Raw genomic sequence first — 21,840 nt, 5'->3', positions numbered from 1 at the left:
AAATAAAAAATAAGGCAAGAAATACAGTGACTAACTAACACACCAACTCTCTCTAACCAGGCCCAGCACCCTCCCAAACCACCTGCGAACCCACCCTCAGACTTCACCCTAATGGCTGATGGGTACCAGTTGGTGCACAGAAATGTTGGGGCCCTTTAAGGTAATCCACATGCATTTAAACAGTTACAGCTCATAGGAAACTGCAATCCACAGGAAGAGCTGTTTATAAGTTTATGTGATGGACAGAATGCCATGTTAGTATGACAAGGAGAGAGGATACTTCTTACCACTAAACAGGCTGAAAGAAAACTCCAAGGTCTGCCAGTCATTTACTTTGTCTGCATTCTTCTCCACAGCTCTCTCACAGGGTCAGACTGCAGCTGGCAGCATACACTAAATCAGCAGAGGAATGCTGTTACTTTACAAGATGAAGTCTGCAGCTCTCTCACAGCCAGGCCTCACACACACCTTCACTGCTCTGGCATGTCTGCTTCCTCCTGTGTCTTACACTCTTCTTTCAGTTTCACTTGATCACATGACCAACCAGTCTAATAGTTGCCTAGGCAACATCTCCTGCAGATTGTATACAGGTGCAAAAGTTCACAGGAAAATGTTCAACAGGAAGGGCTACATATATATATATATATATATATATATATATATATATATATATATATACAACACACACCCTTTTTTTTGTTTTCAGTTTGTTTGGATTTGAAAGCTTGCATTGTGTGGCTGTTTTAGGGTCTCAGGTATTGGAGAGGACCTTGACATGGTACCTGAGTTTGTCCCATTTGGCCAGATGCGGTGACTAACCTTTCCATTTTTGCTTTTAAATCTTAGCTGAGAGCTTGTAAGTGAGTGCTGTGTTTTCTCTGTGTGTTGTATTAATTTGTTTTGTAATTTTCCCTATGGTTCTTGCACCCAGACCTGTCTGGGGTTAACTGCTTGTGGCTCTGGGGACAGCACAGCTTCCTGTGAGTGCCAGTGGCACCCAGGGCTGAGCATGTTGCAGGGTCATGGGATGTGTACCCGGTCCGGTATGAGAGTGCAGTTCCCTTCCGTGTTTTGTATATGTCTAGGGTGATTACATATTCCTGTGCACCCTTTTTTTTGTTTTCAGTTTGTTTGGATTTGAAAGCTTGCATTGTGTGGCTGTTTTAGGGTCTCAGGTATTGGAGAGGACCTTGACATGGTACCTGAGTTTGTCCCATTTGGCCAGATGCGGTGACTAACCTTTCCATTTTTGCTTTTAAATCTTAGCTGAGAGCTTGTAAGTGAGTGCTGGGTTTTCTCTGTGTGTTGTATTAATTTGTTTTGTAATTTTCCCTATGGTTCTTGCACCCAGACCTGTCTGGGGTTAACTGCTTGTGGCTCTGGGGACAGCACAGCTTCCTGTGAGTGCCAGTGGCACCCAGGGCTGAGCATGTTGCAGGGTCATGGGATGTGTACCCGGTCCGGTATGAGAGTGCAGTTCCCTTCCGTGTTTTGTATATATATATATATATATATATATATATATATATATATATATATATATATATATATATATATGTATGTTTATATGTATGTACATATGTATTTATGTATTTATGTGTATATATGTATTTACAGACATATATAATCATATTACACACATAAATACATATTTGAAAAATATAAGGAAAGGATCAGGTTGAACCAAACCTGCACTAGCTCATATAAGTGCAAGCAATTTAAAAATACACCAGCATACAAGAAATTCATATGAGGCCCAGAAATTGAAGCAGATAAATTGTTTATTATACATGGATTATTATCCCAAAAACACACACAATATATATATATATATATATATATACTGTATATGTAATAATATAGTGAGTAATCATACTGAAGCAGGGTATTGAGGATAGACATAACAAAGGTCTGGAGGTAAATATCTCCAAATAAACCATAAGCAGTTAGGCAAAGCTTTTCAGGATATCCTTAGGACAATTGCACAGTCAGTTGGTTAATATGCACAGAGCATTTGCAGGAAAGAAGTTAGAGCAAGTCAGTCCTAGTTAACCTCTTAAGGACATATGACGGAAATTTTCCGTCATAAAACAATTGAGCAAACTGAAAGCTGTGTCCTTAAAGGGTTAAAGCCTGTAGCAATTAAAGTGAAGGTAAACTTTGATGAATGAAAGGCCGTTTTTTAAAAATACTATTAAAAACAGGGTCACTTTCATTCATCAAAGTTTACAAAGCAGCCATTTTGTTTAAAAACTTACCTTTTTTTCTTTTCACAGCTACAGCAGCTTCCGCCTCCTGGAAATCCTCTCTTCACACGTCAGCAATGACTAATCCAGCTTCCTCCAATCACAGCATGGCCTCAGGCAATTACTACCCTGGGGGGAAACCCGTGATTCATCAAAGTTTACCTTCACTTTAAGCGTAATGCAGCAGAGCACATACAGACAGATGAAACCAGCCAATTTGAGGGTTAGCATAACAATCCTCTTAGAGTGATGGCAGGTATAAGGGGAAGAACGATTCAGAAGTTTGTCACTCCCTTAGCTCACTGGACCCAAAGTGATTCATAGCCAGTCCCGGGTCCTCCCAGAGCCGCCCCTTCATTCATCCACTCACCAGATTGATGCAGTTACGATTACTGTTATAAGAGTCCTCCACTCTTGTTGCACACCACCTTCAAACAGAAAAGGGGTGTGACTGTATATCGCTACACCCGTTTTACCCTTGCAGTTCACGTAGGGCTTTCTCAAGCGTCATGAGTTGTTATGTATGCAGGCACAATTTATACCCTCACACAATGGAGTAGGTGAAATAGACCAATCGGAATGCTCTTTACCATTAGGCTCACATTTAATTCTCTTTCTTATACTTAATTATTTACACCAAGTGTGTGTATGATTATATACAATTCTTGTCTAACACTGGGTACTATTTTTTGTGTATAAGAGAGAGTGGGATTATCGCCAGATTTATTCATATTGCAGATCAAGACATTTGTTCAAAAATAGTAAATATGTACATCTAGAATTGGAACAAACCTGTGTAGGCAAAAAGATGTGTATATATAAGTATATTTCCATTCAAAAATGTATTGTTTACAATAGAATGGGAATTTACTAATTATGCATAGATTTATATAGCAGTATATAAGTAAAGCACATGCCATTATTGCGTTCATGCATTAGGGTATAATACACTTGCATATAGCAGGTATACTTCAGGAATATCTACTTCATCCCTATTATCATACATTTAAATAAATGTTTGTTTAGAAATAGCTGGGGATATAAACAAAAGTGTGCCGTGTGTGTATGGAGGACCTTTTTAGATAAATTGAACTATTAGGTTAAAACGGGGCATAATTTATTTCCAAATTTAGTCCTACTGGCTGCAGTAAATTCAAATTATATATCCATTTACACTCAGCCTTTCATATATATGAGCTGGAAACTTGTTTCAACATAAAAACGTATGTGTGTGTATATATATATATATATATATATATATATAAATATATCAAGAACAAAGTGCACTCCTAAATCCTAATTGAATAGCCTTGGGTGCAACAAAAAAGAAAAGCACAGTTCAACTAGAAAGTGCACTCCAAAGGTCTTACCACAAATCTCACTTTATTGCGAACGTTTTCGAGCCGGAAAGGCTCGTCCTCAGACAGGTAAGGTAATTATTCTTTTAAGAAAGTAACGTCCAATAGCAAACAGTGTTGAATTATAATGGACATTTAAGGTGGTATCCCATTATTCATAACGTATGAATTATCTGATTCATCGTATCAAAGAAAATATGACCAGATTTACATAAGAATTTTCAAATTCTCTAGCACACAATATATATAATACAAAATATTTCAGGCGGTATTGCATAATATACAACTTACAGATTAAATATTTAGTATCACAGATAAAATATATACAAAATAGATTAAATCATTTAGTCCATTAAAGATCATCTTTTTTGAGATAAAAATAGATTATAATAATTGGAAAAAATTTAATCTACATAGCTACAGCATAAAAAACAACACATATTAATGCTTATTCTGTGAGAAAATGGCATAATTCAAATCCCACATGTATGCCAAATGTAATCAGAGTATTAAGCTCAAAAATCCACTTCATTTTGGACTTTGAAAGTTCCTTATTCTTATCTATACCTCTCCAATAGTTATCTATTTTCTTAATACCCATAAAAATTAATCAACTGGGATCTTTGTTATGTTTTTCTTTAAAGTGCAAGGAAACAGGATGTTTAGGTGAACCTTTTTTATATTATATATGTGTTCATATATCCTAGTTTTCAGAAATTTTGTTGTATTTCCTATATAGAACAAATTACAGCTGCAGTGCAAGAGGTATATTACACAACTACTGTTACAAGTAATTAGTTGGTCAATTTCATACTTTTTCTTTCCATTTCTCTAGTGGAAAAAAAATTCTATTTTTCTTTTCTTGATTTGGTAAATGACTGCAGCCTACACAATGCCTGCAATATTTCAATCCCTTTATATCAGTTAACCAATTATTCAAGGGAAGAGAGATACGACGGAGAAAGATATTAAGAACAAATGATGACATACAAACTATTTCTAATGAAGATTTAGTCAAAAAAGGAATTTTTAATCTGTCAGAGAAGAATATAACAAAAAATGAAGCGGACATATTAATTAAGGGTCTCAAATTTGCTCCTAGTCAAAAACTGAATAAATTTGATACCTTTATTGGAATACAGAAGTTTGTAAGAAATGTATCTATAAAAATACACTTTCTTCTGAACCCTATGGAAAGGGAAAGTATGAATAACCCTAATTAAATTATAACAAATTCTATTACCCATACTGGCCTTAAAAACAAATCTACATTTAATCCTACATATTGCAAATCTGCACCTATGGAAATATTTTTGGAGCTGGTAGAACATGATTTAAGACAAATTAAAGGAAATTATAGATGTAATTTAAATAAAAGAAGCTCTAAAAAATATAAAATTTGACAAAAATATAGTGATTAAGGGGGCTGATAATGGTGGGGGGTTATCACGGACAAGACCAAATATATTAAAGAATGTGAACGTCTTTTAAATGATAAATCCACATACAAAAAATTAGATATGATTCCCACTAATATGTTTAAAAATAAATTGGAGATCTATTTACTAAAAGGAAGAGAGAAAGGTATCTTAGAAAGACATGAATTTGATTCAAATAATATTACCCAAAAGCCATAAAGAATTAAAAGAAATAATAGATAAACATTGGGGTATACTAAAAGACTCCACACTTAATTCTTTTCTTCTAGATAGACCTAATATAATCTTCAAAAAGGCCTTCAATTTGAAAGACCATCTGACCAAGAGTTTTCCAAAAATAGCGACCTTCTATTTATTACCGAAACTGCATAAATATAGATTGATCCCCCTGGGTAGACTGATAGTGTCGGGGGTAAATTCTTTAATGAGCAATCTATCTAAATATATATAGACATCCTCCTTCAACCAGTTGTGACACATACTAAATCCTACCTGAAAGATACAGTAAGTGTTATAAATGTACTAGACAATGTAAAGTGGAATAGCGATTATTGGCTAGTTACAGGAGATGTAACCTCTTTATACACAATCATAACCGAAAAACAAGGCTTAGAAGCAGTTAATCATATGTTGACACATCTGAGTGACTTATGTGAAACACAAATAGATTATATCTTGGAAGGTTGTGAGTTCATTTTGGACACCAATTTTTATTTACAAATAGGAGGTACGGCGATGGGTACGTGTTTTTCCCCCAGCTATGCCAAACTTTTTATGGCCACTTCGGAAGAGCTTTGGGTATATGGCGGACATAGCTTGGGGCAAAACATTGTATTGTACCATCTTTACGTCAACGATATTTTGTATATATGAAAGGGATCGGGTGATGAACTTGCTTCATTCCTAAATCACTTACAGAATAATGATTGGAATATAAATTTTTCTTGGGAATTCAGTCAATCTAGGGTAAACTTCTTGGACCATGAAATATATATAGAGAATGATTTATTGAACTCAAAGAATTTCTTCAAAAAGATTGATGTAAATAATTACATAGAATTAGACAGCTGCCATTATAGAAGATGGATCGAGAATGTACCAAAAGGGCAGTTTCACAGGATAAGAAGAAATTGCAATGAGGATTCTGTGTATTTTGAACAAGCAAAAACTTTAAAAGACCATTTTCTAGAGAAGGGATTTAAAGAACAGAAACTGAATACTGCAATTGAGGAAATTGGGGCTCTAGATAGACGTGATATGTTACAATATAAAGAAAAGAAAAATTGGAATAATAATAATTTGAATTTTGTCTTTAATTATAATAACCAAAATAAAGAATTAAAAGAAATAATAGATAAACATTGGGGTATACTAAAAAGAGACTCCACACTTAATTCTTTTCTTCTAGATAGACCTAATATAATCTTCAAAAAGGCCTTCAATTTGAAAGACCATCTGACCAAGAGTTTTATCAGAGACAAAACAACAAATAATTGGTTAACGGATATAAATGGATTTAAATATCGTAGGAATTGTGTAGGCTGCAGTAATTTTTTTTTTTATTGAGGCGATAAGCATTATCAGAAACAATACATATCAGTCAAGCAATAATGTGCTACAGTTACATATGAGACAAACAAAGTAGTGAGATATTGAACACAATATAATAAAAAACAGGCTGATATGCATGAACAGTTTCTATCACCTCATTTTGTTTGTACTATTTAGTATTGGCCTCTATGTATAGCAGATCCAGCTATGGGATCAAGATCTCTATGGGAGGTTTTAAGGCACAGTATACAAACCAATGAACGAACATCATAACCATTATCTTAAAACGAGAATAAAGTATATTTGGAAAACAAGTTTACATTTCAAAGTGTACAAGTAGATTTATCGAATATACATAGGGAAACAGAATATATGTTACTAAATGTACAATAGTATATTGTTCATGAATTTAAGAAATCATGGAAGAAAAAACAAGAAAGAAAAAAAATCTATTTGCTTATAATGTAAACACATAGGAAAATTTACCAATTGTAGGGTCCGAAGAGCATCTACATGATTTATCAAGTATAGAAGTAGGAGGGAGGGGGGAAGAAAGAAAAAAAAAAAGGGGGGTAAAGTATGGAAGAGAAGAAGCAGGCAAGGGGGGGAGAAGGGTGGGGAGAAAGGTGAGTAGGCAAGGGGGACTTAAATAGGGGCTGTTGTCTAGTATTAGAGGATCTACCCCTTCACCCAGGGGTTGTGTGTATGCTACGGGTGTTGGACTGTCTACCGTCAAAATATGAGTTAGTTCTCTGAAACTCATCCCATGGGCACCAGACTGAGTAGTAAAAATCAGAATGCGCTTACACTCTCAGGGAGTATTCTTCCATCCTTTGCAGGTAGTCTGGAGTTTCTAGAACCGGAGTCAAAGTTAGAGTAGAGTCCCTCGCCCAATGCCTGGCTATGACTAATTTAGCCGTTAGCAGAATAATGACACATAAGATTCTAGAGGGTTTTTGGAGTGTGTGAAGCCCCAGGTGAAAGAGCGCAACATCCCCGGTTAGATGATGAATCAACTGTAGGTGGCGAATAAATCCGCAATTGAGGTCCAAAAAGCACTCAATTTGGGGCAATCCCACCAAACATGGAGATGAGTACCCCTCTGCCCACACCCCCTCCAACAATTTGCACTTCTAAGGGGGAACACCCTATGTAACCTAGTTGGGACCCAATGCCAACGTAAAGTTAATTTTATGTACAGTTCGAAAAGGTTTGAGCAGCGGGCTGCCATTTTTACATCTTAGAGGGCTCATTGCCAAACTGCATCCCGATGCACCACCCCCAGGTCCCTCTCCCAGTCCTTCACGGCCCCTTGTTTGACAAATTGGGGGGAGTCTAGGAGAAGCTTATAATGGAAGGACAGCGATCCCTTAATAGATCTGCCCGCCATCCAGCACCTCTCCCACAATGTGAGAGTCTGTGGACCCAATTTGGGAAATCCCCAGGAGAGAAGTAAAGAGGTCACTCTCAAATATTCAAATTGCAAGTCCCTAGGGAAGTCATCCACTGGGAAATTTTCTGGCGGTAACATGAGAAGATCTCCTCTATAGAGGTAAGAGATCTGCTTAATTTCCAGGTTTTCCCAGCGTCTAGGTCTCGAGTCAGGTAGACATTGCAGCATGGCCTTCATTGAATGGATAGGCGAAGGTTGAGGAGCTATTGATTTATGTGAGCGAAGTTCTCTCCAGCTTTTTAGACATGTTTTTATGATAGTGCTGTAGATTCCTTTGAGGACATCAGCGTGATCAGGAATCCAAATCAGGTCAGCCAGATCAATCCCTGCAGGTAGTGATGCCTGCTCAATCTGATACCACTGTGAGGTATTAGGTCTCACTCCCCAGGCCGTAATGTGCGTTAACATGGCCCCCTTGTAGTAATGAGTTACGTTTGGTACTGAAAGACCTCTGCATTCTTTCGGCTTCTGTAGTTGGGATAGGGAGATTCTGGGGGGATGGCCTCTCCAGATGAACCTGATAAAAACTGACTGGAAGTGATTGAGTAAGTAGGTGGGAACTGCTACCGGTAAACAACGAAAAAAATATGTCAGTTTAGGGAGTAACATCATATTAAAGGCCACAATTCGACCCGTCCAAGACACCTCCAGTCCGTTCCAGTTTGCTGTAGACTTTCTAAACTCTTGAAGGAGAGGCTCATAGTTTTTCTTTATAATGGTTTTGGGGTCATGATCATGAGACAACTCTATACCCAAGTGTCTCAAACTGTCCGTAGACCATTTAAAGGGATACCGTTCCCTCAAGAGCTCTAGTCTATGAGCCTCCAGCCCTAAAGTATACACCTCTGTTTTGGTGTAATTCAGTTTGTAAATTAACCAAGGTGTGGGGAGCTAACGGTGTGGGTTAAAAAAGTGTTGTGTCAAAGTGTTTATCACAATGTGTTTTATCACAGTTTTATCACAAAATAAAATGAAAAAATAATTAAGCTTATATACAGATTGTATTTATTTAAAAACAATTTAAAACAGGTAGAATATAAGTATAGAGCTCTAATACTTTAAAACATTAAAACAGTGTACAATTATATAAGGACAACATTGGAGAATTTTGAGCAGTCTTTTTGATTTGTTTTCAATTTGTTCATATAATTTGATTAGTTTCGTGTTTCGTTTAGAAAGTTTTTTGTATGAATGTTTTACTTGTACTCACGTTTTAGTCCTGAATAAAAAACCTTTTAAAGATGGCCTTAATTTATATCCAGGATAGGCCGTTGAGGAGACAAAAGGAAATAGGTGACTGTCTTATGTTTAAGACGCTCCTTCTTTAAAAAGGTCAGAAATGGCAACTTATATAAGAAAAGTTGTAAAGTTGTTTCTATTTCAGAAGATTCTTTTCTTTTCGTTCCAATTCTTAGATAGTCTTTGAGGAGGAGAGACAATGTGTGTCTCTATATTAGATATGCTTGGAAAATTCGATATGCTTAAGGTTTCTTAGCCGTTTTCACTCGTAAGTGTGATGTTTGATAGCGAAATGGACTCGTTGGTCTCTGAGACTGTTTACCCTATTGATGTGGTAGATTTGATGTCTAGGGTTTGCAGGAGTCTCTAAGAGGCTTGTAGTGTTTGTTGGTATTACAGTCTTTGGTCCTTGGTCCGGAATGTGATCGTTGGTCTCTGAGACTGTTTACCCTATTGTTATGGTAGATTTGATGTTCAGGGTTTGCTGGAGTCTCTAAGAGGCTTGAAGTATTTCTGGATAATACTGTCTTGGATCCGATATCAGTTTCGGAATACAAGTAAATTATTTTGAAGGTTCTGAGGACCGGGACAATTTTATCTGTCCGTAGAGGTCCCTTGTAGTAAACTGCTTCTTTTGCGCTTGTCAGCGTTCAAACGTTAGATATGGTGAATCCGTTTGAAAGTTCAAAATCCCACAGTGTGGGTATATAGTATCAAAAGAGGGTGCACACTCAGGTGGGCAAATCTACGCGTTTCGGCGGATGCCTTTATCAAGATGCCTCTGAGAGTGTTCGCGGTCATTTTTAAAGGTGTAGGTGAGTCCTGATTGGTCAATTTGTGGTTTTTTGTTGACCAATCCTTGCTCAAATTTTAGAGCGTTTTTTTCATTTAACATTTATTAGCGTATACTAAAAGATAGACAAGTTGTTAATGATAAGTGTTAAACACTTTGTAAGATTTAGTTACAAATGTGATCTAATACTTTATCTGATGAATTTTGTGTTTGTGTGTGCGCCCTCTGAATAAATTAGTGATTGAGGAAACAAATAATGAGATAAAAGTAATCAGAAAATGTGATAACTTGGGTTTAAAGGTTGAGCAATATGGTGCTAATCTTGGAAATGTTATAGAGGTGTGTAGTTTGGAGTCTTGAGTATTTTTGTTCTTTATGAAACTTTTGTTGAAGATAAGGATATTATAACACTGATTTTTCAAATATGGTTTATTTTAAAATTAACGTAATTTGTTATCGCAGTATAGAAATAGAGACTTTAAATCTGATAGTTTAAATTAGAAAATTCAGATCGAACTCCATATTTAATCCATATGGGTGTAGAGTTTTAAAGGAGTAAATGTACTCCGCTTCTTTTCTAAGTAGGAGGTTTTCTAAATTACCACCTCTGGGATTGAGGAAAACTTTTTTGACTCCCCAAAATTTCATGTCGTGGATGTTGCCACTGTGATGTTCAGTAAAATGTTTGTATAAGTTGGTGTTGGTTGATTTATGTTCTATATGATGAAGGTGCTCTCTTATGCGGTCTCTGAGCATACGGCTAGTTTGACCAAAATATTGTAAACCACATAAACATTGTATGCAGTAGATAACATTCCTATCAGAACAGCGTATAATTTCTTTGATATTGATATATTGATTATTATTAGTTGATTTTAAGGTTTTTATCTTGCTGCTATGTTTGCAAGATTTGCAGGATATGCAAGGGAAATAACCTTCAACTTTTTCATTATTAAGATCAATTATGTTGGGGTTATGAGTAGCCTTTTTCTTGAATTCACTTGGTGATATTATGTTTTTAAGATTTTTTGCTTTCTTAAAAATGATGTCTGGGTGGTTTTTCAGTCTATGTCCTATAACTTGGTCCTGTTTTATATAGTGCCAGTGTTTGTTTAGGATCTTTTTTATTTCATAATGTTGTGAATTGTACTGTGTTATGAACGGTATAAACAATGGATCGTTTATTTTTGGGTTAATTTCTGGCTTTTGTTTAGGTGCAAGTATTGAGTTTCTATCCATTTCTTTTACCTCTAGTTGTGTTCTATCTAATGATTGGATATTATATCTTTTTTCAATGAATCTTTGTTTTAAAATTTCTGATTGAGTAGAGTATTGGTTTATGTCTGAACAATTTTTCCTAATTCTAGTAAATTGATTTTTGGGGATATTTGTTTTCCATTTATTTAAATGGCAGCTTTTATTGTGTATGTAGTTGTTGGCATCAGTTTTTTTAAAAAAGGTTTTAGTTGTGATTAATTTGTTTTTAATTTCTATTTCTAAGTCCAAGTAGTTGATAGAATTTGTGCTGAATTCGTGAGTGAAGTTGAGGCCTAGTGTGTTGTTATTTAAATCTTCTAGGAATAATTCTAGTAGTTCAGGTTCGCCTTTCCAAATTATAAATAGGTCATCTATGTAGCGATAATATAGCACAAGGTTCGCCCCCCAAGGGCTAGAGTTTATGTATTTATGTTCAAAATAGCCCATGAATAGATTAGCATAACTGGGGGCGAACCTTGTGCCCATGGCTGTCCCTTTATGTTGTAGAAAAATCTCTTCATTAAATAGAAAGGAGTTGTTATATAATATGAAATGGATACAATTGATTAGAAATTTATTTTGTTCTTTATTTAAATTTGAGTCCTTGTCTAAAAAGAATTTTATTGCTTTAAGTCCTTTTTGATGATCTATGTTAGTGTATAGGGAGTTAACGTCGCATGTTACTAGGAGGTAGTTTTCTTTCCAAGAAATATCTTTTAGAATGTTAAGTAATTGGGTGGAATCTTTTAGGTAGGAGGGTAGCTGGGATACGTAAGTCTGTAAGAAGAAATCAACATATTGGGAGAGATTTGATGTGAGGGATCCTATACCGGATATGATGGGTCGTCCTGGAGGTTTTGTTAAGTTTTTATGGATTTTGGGAAGTATATAAAATGTGGGGACGATGGGGTTAACGGTATTTAGAAAATCAAATTCATTTTTTGTGAGTATTCCTGAGTTTAATGCTTTTGTGAGAATGTCTTGTAATTCTTTTGTTTGATTTTTTAAGGGATTGGATCTCAATTTTTTATATGTTGTTCGGTCATTTAAAAGTTTGTATGATTCCTCTAGATAGAAGGATGTGTCCATCAGGACTATTCCTCCGCCCTTGTCAGCTTGTTTGATAGTGATGTCTTTATTGTTTTTCAGATCTTTTATTATTTTTAGTTCCCTTTGAGACATGTTCCATTTTATATATTTATTTTGATCTAGTTTATCTATGTCCTGTTTGACCATTTTTTCGAAAAGCTTAATGTCTTCACTTTTTTCATTTGTAGGATAGAATGTTGAAGGAGCTTTTAGATTTGTATGTTTAAATTTTTGTTCGTTGTCTTTTAAGGTTTTGTTCTCAAGTGGTTTTTTGATAAAATATCTTTTTAAGGTGAGTTTGCGTATGTATTGATTTATGTTTATGAGGGTTTCGAATTTGTTTAGTTTGCACGAGGGTGCAAAAGACAGACCTTTATTTAGAATTGATTCTTGGAGAGGGTTTAGTTGGTGTTGACTTATATTAAATATTCCAGTGTGTTTTATTTCTGTCTTTTCGGAATTTTGTCTAAGTTTTCTTCCCTTTCTTCTGCCTCTAATTCTCTTTTGTTTCTTACGATTCTTTTTGGGAGGATGTAGTGTGTATTGGTTTTTTAAGTTCCTTCCCCTAAAGGGGCCTGTTCTAAAAAAACTTTTTGTTGTTCTGTATTTTGAGGTGCAGGGGACCTTAAATCTTGTTCTAATGGTTGATACCTGTTTCTGGTCTGTATTCTCCAATCTGAGTTGGAGTCAAAATTATTATTATTTCTTGTGTGATTAGTGTGATATGTGTTTTTGTTTCTGTGTGTGTAATGAGCAGAATGGTCATAATTATCATAATTATGTCTATAGTTATATTGATTATCTGGTTTGTTGTACCATTCGCGGTTATCCCATCTGTGTTCGTAGTTATCTCTATGATTTGAGTTATAATTTGAGTTATAATTGTTTCTGTTATAATTTGAATTATGTTGATATTCTCTATGTGACTGATTTCTCCTTGGGGTGTAGCCCCAATTTGTGCTTGAGTCATTATTCGGCATGTCATAGTTCTTATATGAGTATTGGTTTGAAAATGAATTTTTAGGTGTTCTATTGTCATATCTATTTCTACTATCAAATTTTTCTTCTGTTCTCGTTTTAGTGTGATATTTGTCATCAGGGTAGTTAATGTATTGTCTTTTTTGATAGTTTTGCTGTTTATTTGATCTTTCTGTATTTCCTGTGTCAGATGGAATATGGTCCCTAAATGTTGTGTGATTTGGAATAGGGAGTTTTTTCTTTTTGATATGATTAGATTTCCCAAAAAGATGTGATCGATCTGAGGTTTTTGTAATAGGAGAGGCGACCATCTCTACTGTGTGTTCATTGGTCGGGTCAATTTCTATAGGGATTTCTGTATCTAAAGTTTCTGAATAATCTTCCAAATCTCTAATATATTTAGATGATTTTGTGGCTAGAATATTTTCTTTAAAAGTAGAAATGTTATTAAAGATTTCTTTTTGTATGTTTAGAAACTCAGTATTATTTTCATACATTTTTAAACTGTTTTTTTGTTGATCTATTTCTTTTTTGGTCTCACTTAATGTAATGTTTCTAGATTTAATTATTATTTTCATGAGTGTTTGAGAAGCATTTTCAAGGTTCTCAAACCATTCATTGGATAATTCATCGTTTAGATAGAATGTGCAATTTTTCTTTAATCTGAGTCCTCTTGGGACCATGTTGTTTTCTATATATTTTTCTGTGTATTTGATTTCTATGGTGTTTTTTAGCTCTTTTATCAGGAGTTTTTCCAAGTTATCACATAATTCCGTTAAATTTTTTTGGTTTATTTGAATTAGGATTAATATCTTGGTTGTGGTAATCTATAGAGATACCTTGAAGAATTTCTTCTCTTTGTGCAAATATATTCATAGTAGTGATTGTGTTGGGAGTTTAATGGCAATATAGGGCGTGTTGAGTGTCTAAAGGATCGGTACTAATAATTATGTATTACCTCTTTAGGATAATGATTTACTTATAAATAGTATTGTATAGTGTTGAACACTTTTGTGCGATAAATGGTGTGTCTCAAACTCAAATGGAAGGATAGAGGTGATTTAGTAGGAACAGATATAGAGTGAGTACACCTAGTGTGTTAGATAAGAATTGGAATGAAAAGAAAAGAATCTTCTGAAATAGAAACAACTTTACAACTTTTCTTATATAAGTTGCCATTTCTGACCTTTTTAAAGAAGGAGCGTCTTAAACATAAGACAGTCACCTATTTCCTTTTGTCTCCTCAACGGCCTATCCTGGATATAAATTAAGGCCATCTTTAAAAGGTTTTTTATTCAGGACTAAAACGTGAGTACAAGTAAAACATTCATACAAAAAACTTTCTAAACGAAACACGAAACTAATCAAATTATATGAACAAATTGAAAACAAATCAAAAAGACTGCTCAAAATTCTCCAATGTTGTCCTTATATAATTGTACACTGTTTTAATGTTTTAAAGTATTAGAGCTCTATACTTATATTCTACCTGTTTTAAATTGTTTTTAAATAAATACAATCTGTATATAAGCTTAATTATTTTTTCATTTTATTTTGTGATAAAACTGTGATAAAACACATTGTGATAAACACTTTGACACAACACTTTTTTAACCCACACCGTTAGCTCCCCACACCTTGGTTAATTCACATTTTATCTCTAGACAGTCGTTTGAAGGAACAACTGTCAATAATCGTAGGGTACAGAGCGTGGTTACAAAAACTATTTTCTTTAGATAAAAATTATTTATCTCTAAATATACACACACTAGGTGCACTCACTCTATATCTGTTCCTCGTAATTCAGTTTGTAGTAGGACATTGCTGAAAACTCCGCCAAGAGCTTGAACAGCTCCGGGAGGGAATCTTCCGGCTCCGAGAGAAACACCGTGAGATCATCAGCAAAAAACGCCAATGAGTGGGGGGTGTCATAAAGTATTAAACTTTGAATAGTCGGCGAGGTCCTGAGCCGACACGCCAAAGGTTCGATAACCAAGGTAAAAAGTAATGGCGACAGGGGGTAACCCTGCCTGGTGACATTTTTGATACTAAAAGGTCTGGAAACAAACCCCAATCCATGCACCTTCGCGGTTGGGTTTGTGTATAGTGCCATGACTGCAGAAATAAATTTGTCGGGGAAATGAAAAGCCCGGAACACCTCTGTCATGTAATCCCATTGGACCCTATCAAATGCCTTTTCAGCATCTAAAGATAGGGTTACCAATGGGATCTCGAGTGAAGCTACTTCAGAAAAAATATTCAGGAGTCTTCTAGTGTTATCTGCGCCTTGGCGCCCAAGAGTGAACCCCACTTGATCCGGGTGGATCAAACAAGGGAGGACTCGATTAAGCCTTGTTGCCAATATCTTAGCATATATCTTCACGTCCCCATTTATGAGAGAGATTGGACGATAGCTTTCACAAAGGGTGAGATCTTTTCCCGGCTTAGGAATTGTGACAATAGAAGCTTCCAGAAACTCCTTAGGAAAACCTCCCGATTCTGCAGCCGCATTAAAAACTCTAGTCAGGAGGGGGGCAAGAAGAGTTAGAAACCTCTTATAAAAGAGGGCGCCATATCCATCTGGGCCCAGGGATTTGTGGAGTTTAAGGCCCTTAACAGTAGAGCAACTTCTGTCATGGTGATAGGCGTGGATAAGGAGTCTGTGTGCTTTTCAGGGACATGCGGCAGTTGTAAATTTGCTAGAAACTCAATAATTCTCGACTTAGAGGCGTAATGGAAATGGTCCCGATCTGAAATCTGATAAAGCTGACTATAATATTCAACAAAGGCCTCACCTATGTCATTCGGAGCGTAAACTCTGTGCTCACCATTCCTTATATATGGTATCTTATTTAAGAGGGATCTCTGCCTGAGCTTATGTGCCAACAGTCTATCAGCCTTATCACCTTTATGATAATATTTCTGTTTAAGAACAGAGAGGCTTCGCTGTACTTTTTGTAGTTCCAGTTGTTCTATTTGCTTTTTAACTATTTGTAGTCTGCAGACTAGGGCACTTGGTCTTCCCTTCTTCAGCTGGTCTCTTAGATTAGCATAGTCACTATATAGTTGGGCCAGTGAGGCCCCCCCTAGCTCTTTTGTGTTGACCAGCCTGCTGAATAAACAAACCTCTCATGTAGGCTTTAAGTGATGCCCACAAAGTCACGGGAGAGGTACCCTCCCACGTAGTTTATGTGTAGGAAATGCTCTATTTCCTTTTCCCAGACGGGGATATGAGGATCAGAGAGTAGATAATCGGGCAATCTCCAGGAGCATCTGGCGCCTCCTGAGTGCGGCTGCAGTAATTTACCAAATCAAGAAAAGAAAAATAGAAATATTTTCCACTCGAGAAATGGAAAGAAAAAGTATGAAATTGACCAACCTCTTGGTCTGCAGCTGTAATTTGTTCTATATAGGAAAAACAACTAGATTTCTGAAAACTAGGATATATGTACACATATATAATATAAAAAAAGGTTCGCCTAAACATCCTGTTTCCTTGCACTTTAAAGAAAAACATAACAAAGATCCCAGTGGATTAATTTTTATGGGTATTAGAAAAATAGATAACTATTGGAGAGGTATAGATAAAGATAAGGAACTTTCAAAGTCTGAAATGAAGTGGATTTTTGAGCTTAATACTCTGATTACATTTTGCATAAATGTGGGGTTTGAATTATGCCATTTTCTCACAGAATACGCATTAATATATGTTGTTTTTTATGCTGAAGCTATATAGATTCCATTTTTTCCAATTATAATCTATTTTTATCTCAAAAAAGATGAAGTTTAATGGACTAAATGATTTTAGATATTTTGTATATATTTTGTCTGTGATATTAATATTTAATCTGTAAGTTCTATAGTAGGCAATACCGCCTTAAATGTTTTGTATTATATATATTGTGTGCTAGAGAATTTGAAAATTCTTATGTAAAACTGGTCATATTTTCTTTGATACGATGAATCGGATAATTCATACGTTACGTTTACGAATAATGGGATACCACATTAAATGTCCATTATAATTCAACACTGTTTGATATTGGACGTTACTTGCTTAAAATTAGAATTACCGGACCGCTAGATCATCACCCTTGAAAAAATCATGGGGGCATAGCGAAACGTACGTCGGGTAGCACATGGATACAGTGACATCACGGTGAAGGGCTTTTCTCCATATCAAAGTGGTAACTGTATGGATACATTGTTTGTTAAAAACAATCCATCACCATCCTCTCTGGAGACTTTGGATACAACTTTGGTTGTTACACTTATCCTTTGTAGCCCTTAGTGACTTCAAGTCCTGATATCCATTTTTTACATATAGTATGTTTTTATACTTTAAATAAATTGAATTGTTTATATAGCAGTTCCAGGTCTTTGCTTTTTTGTGTGGCCTCCCTGATAGCCGATATCAGGCCTGCTTATATATCAGGAGCTGATGTTTAGCTCTCGAAAAGTGTAAGCATATGTCGAACAAATCAAATTTACATCTGTTATACACAGTATCACACTATATTTATGTTTCTTTATTTGTGGAGACACAATTACAGATTTCGTTTTCATCATCACTGAGTGAGCTGAGCCTGACAGCTTTATGAATCAGGATTGCACAATACTTGAGTTTAAGATAGCTCAAATTTATTTGAGTAGTAATTTGACACATTGTATTAACTTTGTTGTAATTATCACAATACTAAACCATATTTTTTTTTTCTTATTATTTTTGAGATACCATGATTTTTGGGAAATTTCCACATCATTGATACACAATATCCTTTTTTATTTATATCACATTTTTTATTGTTAACTTTGTTTGTGATCACCAGTTATTTATTAGCAGTTAACACTCAAGCGGGAGTGTTAAATAGCGCTCCACTTGTAATCTGGCCCTAAGCCTTTTGGAAATATTTATCTTTATGAAAATGAAAGAGAATCGTGAGAGAGCCTACCTTTTGAAAATTCCAATATAAAGGTTTTGAAATTTTTTAAAATTGTATACTAGTGGCTTGAATAGGATTAGAATGTCCATCAACTGTGCCCAAAATCTTATTATAATATTAGTGCAGATTGGATGCACAATAAGTGAAGGAGAAACTATATTAAAATCTGTTTGCCCCCTCTAATTAGTTCGCTAACATCAAGGCACAATCATTTCTCAAAAAATTACAGAATAGCTTTCATGACCTTATGAAAGGAAAGTCTAAAGGATTAATCAATTAGGAGCTGAAATTCAAAAGAAACTAAGGCCTAGATTTAGAGTTTGGCGTTAGCCGTGAAAACCAGCGTTAGAGGCTCCTAACGCTGGTTTTAGGCTACCGCCGGTATTTGGAGTCACTCAAAATAGGGTCTAACGCTCACTTTCCAGCCGCGACTTTTCCATACCGCAGATCCCCTTACGTCAATTGCGTATCCTATCTTTTCAATGGGATTTCTCTAACTCCGGTATTTAGAGTCGTTTCTGAAGTGAGCGTTAGACATCTAACGACAAAACTCCAGCCGCAGGAAAAAAGTCAGTAGTTAAGGGCTTTCTGGGCTAACGCCGGCTTATAAAGCTCTTAACTACTGTGCTCTAAAGTACACTAACACCCATAAACTACCTATGTACCCCTAAACCGAGGTCCCCCCACATCGCCGACACTCGAAAAAATTTTTTTAACCCCTAATCTGCCGACCGCCACCTCCGTTATCCTTATGTACCCCTAATCTGCTGCCCCTAACACCGCCGACCCCTGTATTATATTTATTAACCCCTAATCTGCCCCCCTCAACGTCGCCTCCACCTGCCTACACTTATTAACCCCTAATCTGCCGACCGCAAAGCGCCGCCACCTACGTTATCCTTATATACCCCTAATCTGCTGCCCCTAACACCGCTGACCCCTATATTATATTTATTAACCTCTAATCTGCCCCCCACAACGTCGCCTCCACCTGCCTACACTTCTTAACCCCTAATCTGCCGACCGGACCTGAGCGCTACTATAATAAAGTTATTAACCCCTAATCCGCCTCACTAACCCTATCATAAATAGTATTAACCCCTAATCTGCCCTCCCTAACATCGCCGACACCTAACTTCAATTATTGACCCCTTATCTGCCGACCGAATCTCGCCGCTATTCTAATAAATGTATTAACCCCTAAAGCTAAGTCTAACCCTAATACTAACACCCCCCTAAGTTAAATATAATTTAAATCTAACGAAATTAATTATCTCTTATTAAATAAATTATTCCTATTTAAAGCTAAATACTTACCTGTAAAATAAATCCTAATATAGCTACAATATAAATTATAATTATATTATAGCTATTTTAGGATTTATATTTATTTTACAGGTAACTTTGTATTTATTTTAACCAGGTACAATAGCTATTAAATAGTTAAGAACTATTTAATAGCTAAAATAGTTAAAATAATTACAAATTTACCTGTAAAATAAATCCTAACCTAAGTTACAAATAAACCTAACACTACACTATCAATAAATTAATTAAATACAATTGCTACAAAGAAATACAATTAAATAAACTAGCTAAAGTACAAAAAATAAAAAAGAACTAAGTTACAAAAAAATAAAAAAATATTTACAAACATAAGAAAAATATTACAACAATTTTAAACTAATTACACCTACTCTAAGCCCCCTAATAAAATAACAAAGCCCCCCAAAATAAAAAAATGCCCTACCCTATTCTAAATTACTAAAGTTCAAAGCTCTTTTACCTTACCAGCCCTGAACAGGGCCCTTTGCGGGGCATGCCCCAAGAAGTTCAGCTCTTTTGCCTGTAAAAGAAAAAATACAATACCCCCCCCCAACATTACAACCCACCACCCACATACCCCTAATCTAACCCAAACCCCCCTTAAATAAACCTAACACTAAGCCCCTGAAGATCATCCTACCTTGTCTTCACCATACCAGGTTCACCGATCGGTCCAGAAGAGCTCCTCCGATGTCCTGATCCAAGCCCAAGCGGGGGGCTGAAGAGGTCCATGATCCGGCTGAAGTCTTCATCCAAGCGGGCCAGAAGAGGTCTTCCATCCGATTGAAGTCTTCATCCAAGCGGCATCCATCCGGAGCGAATCGGCAGCATCCTGAAGACCTCCACCGCGGAACATCCATCCTGGCCGACGACTGAACGACGAATGACGGTTCCTTTAAATGACGTCATCCAAGATGGCGTCCCTCGAATTCCGATTGGCTGATAGGATTCTATCAGCCAATCGGAATTAAGGTAGGAATATTCTGATTGGCTGATGGAATCAGCCAATCAGAATCAAGTTCAATCCGATTGGCTGATCCAATCAGCCAATCAGATTGAGCTCGCATTCTATTGGCTGTTCCGATCAGCCAATAGAATGCGAGCTCAATCTGATTGGCTGATCGGATCAGCCAATCGGATTGAACTTGATTCTGATTGACTGATTCCATCAGCCAATCAGAATATTCCTACCTTAATTCCGATTGGCTGATAGAATCCTATCAGCCAATCGGAATTTGAGGGACGCCATCTTGGATGACGTCATTTAAAGGAACCGTCATTCGTCGTTCAGTCGTCGGCCAGGATGGATGTTCCGCGGTGGAGGTCTTCAGGATGCTGCCGCTTCGCTCCGGATGGATGCCGCTTGGATGAAGACTTCAATCGGATGGAAGACCTCTTCTGGCCCACTTGGATGAAGACTTCAGCCGGATCATGGACCTCTTCAGCCCCCCGCTTGGGCTTGGATCAGGACATCGGAGGAGCTCTTCTGGACCGATCGGTGAACCTGGTATGGTGAAGACAAGGTAGGATGATCTTCAGGGGCTTAGTGTTAGGTTTATTTAAGGGGGGTTTGGGTTAGATTAGGGGTATGTGGGTGGTGGGTTGTAATGTTGGGGGGGGTATTGTATTTTTTCTTTTACAGGCAAAAGAGCTGAACTTCTTGGGGCATGCCCCGCAAAGGGCCCTGTTCAGGGCTGGTAAGGTAAAAGAGCTTTGAACTTTAGTAATTTAGAATAGGGTAGGGCATTTTTTTATTTTGGGGGGCTTTGTTATTTTATTAGGGGGCTTAGAGTAGGTGTAATTAGTTTAAAATTGTTGTAATATTTTTCTTATGTTTGTAAATATTTTTTTATTTTTTGTAACTTAGTTCTTTTTTATTTTTTGTACTTTAGCTAGTTTATTTAATTGTATTTCTTTGTAGCAATTGTATTAATTAATTTATTGATAGTGTAGTGTTAGGTTAATTGTAGGTAATTGTAGGTAGTTTATTTAATTAATTTATTGATAGTGTAGTTTTAGGTTTATTTGTAACTTAGGTTAGGATTTATTTTACAGGTAATTTTGTAATTATTTTAACTATTTTAGCTATTAAATAGTTCTTAACTATTTAATAGCTTTTGTACCTGGTTAAAATAAATACAAAGTTACCTGTAAAATAAATATAAATC

This window comes from Bombina bombina, chromosome 2 (genome assembly GCF_027579735.1).
Source record: "Bombina bombina isolate aBomBom1 chromosome 2, aBomBom1.pri, whole genome shotgun sequence".
Taxonomy (NCBI): domain Eukaryota; kingdom Metazoa; phylum Chordata; class Amphibia; order Anura; family Bombinatoridae; genus Bombina; species Bombina bombina.
Note: the sequence above shows the minus strand (reverse complement) of the source record.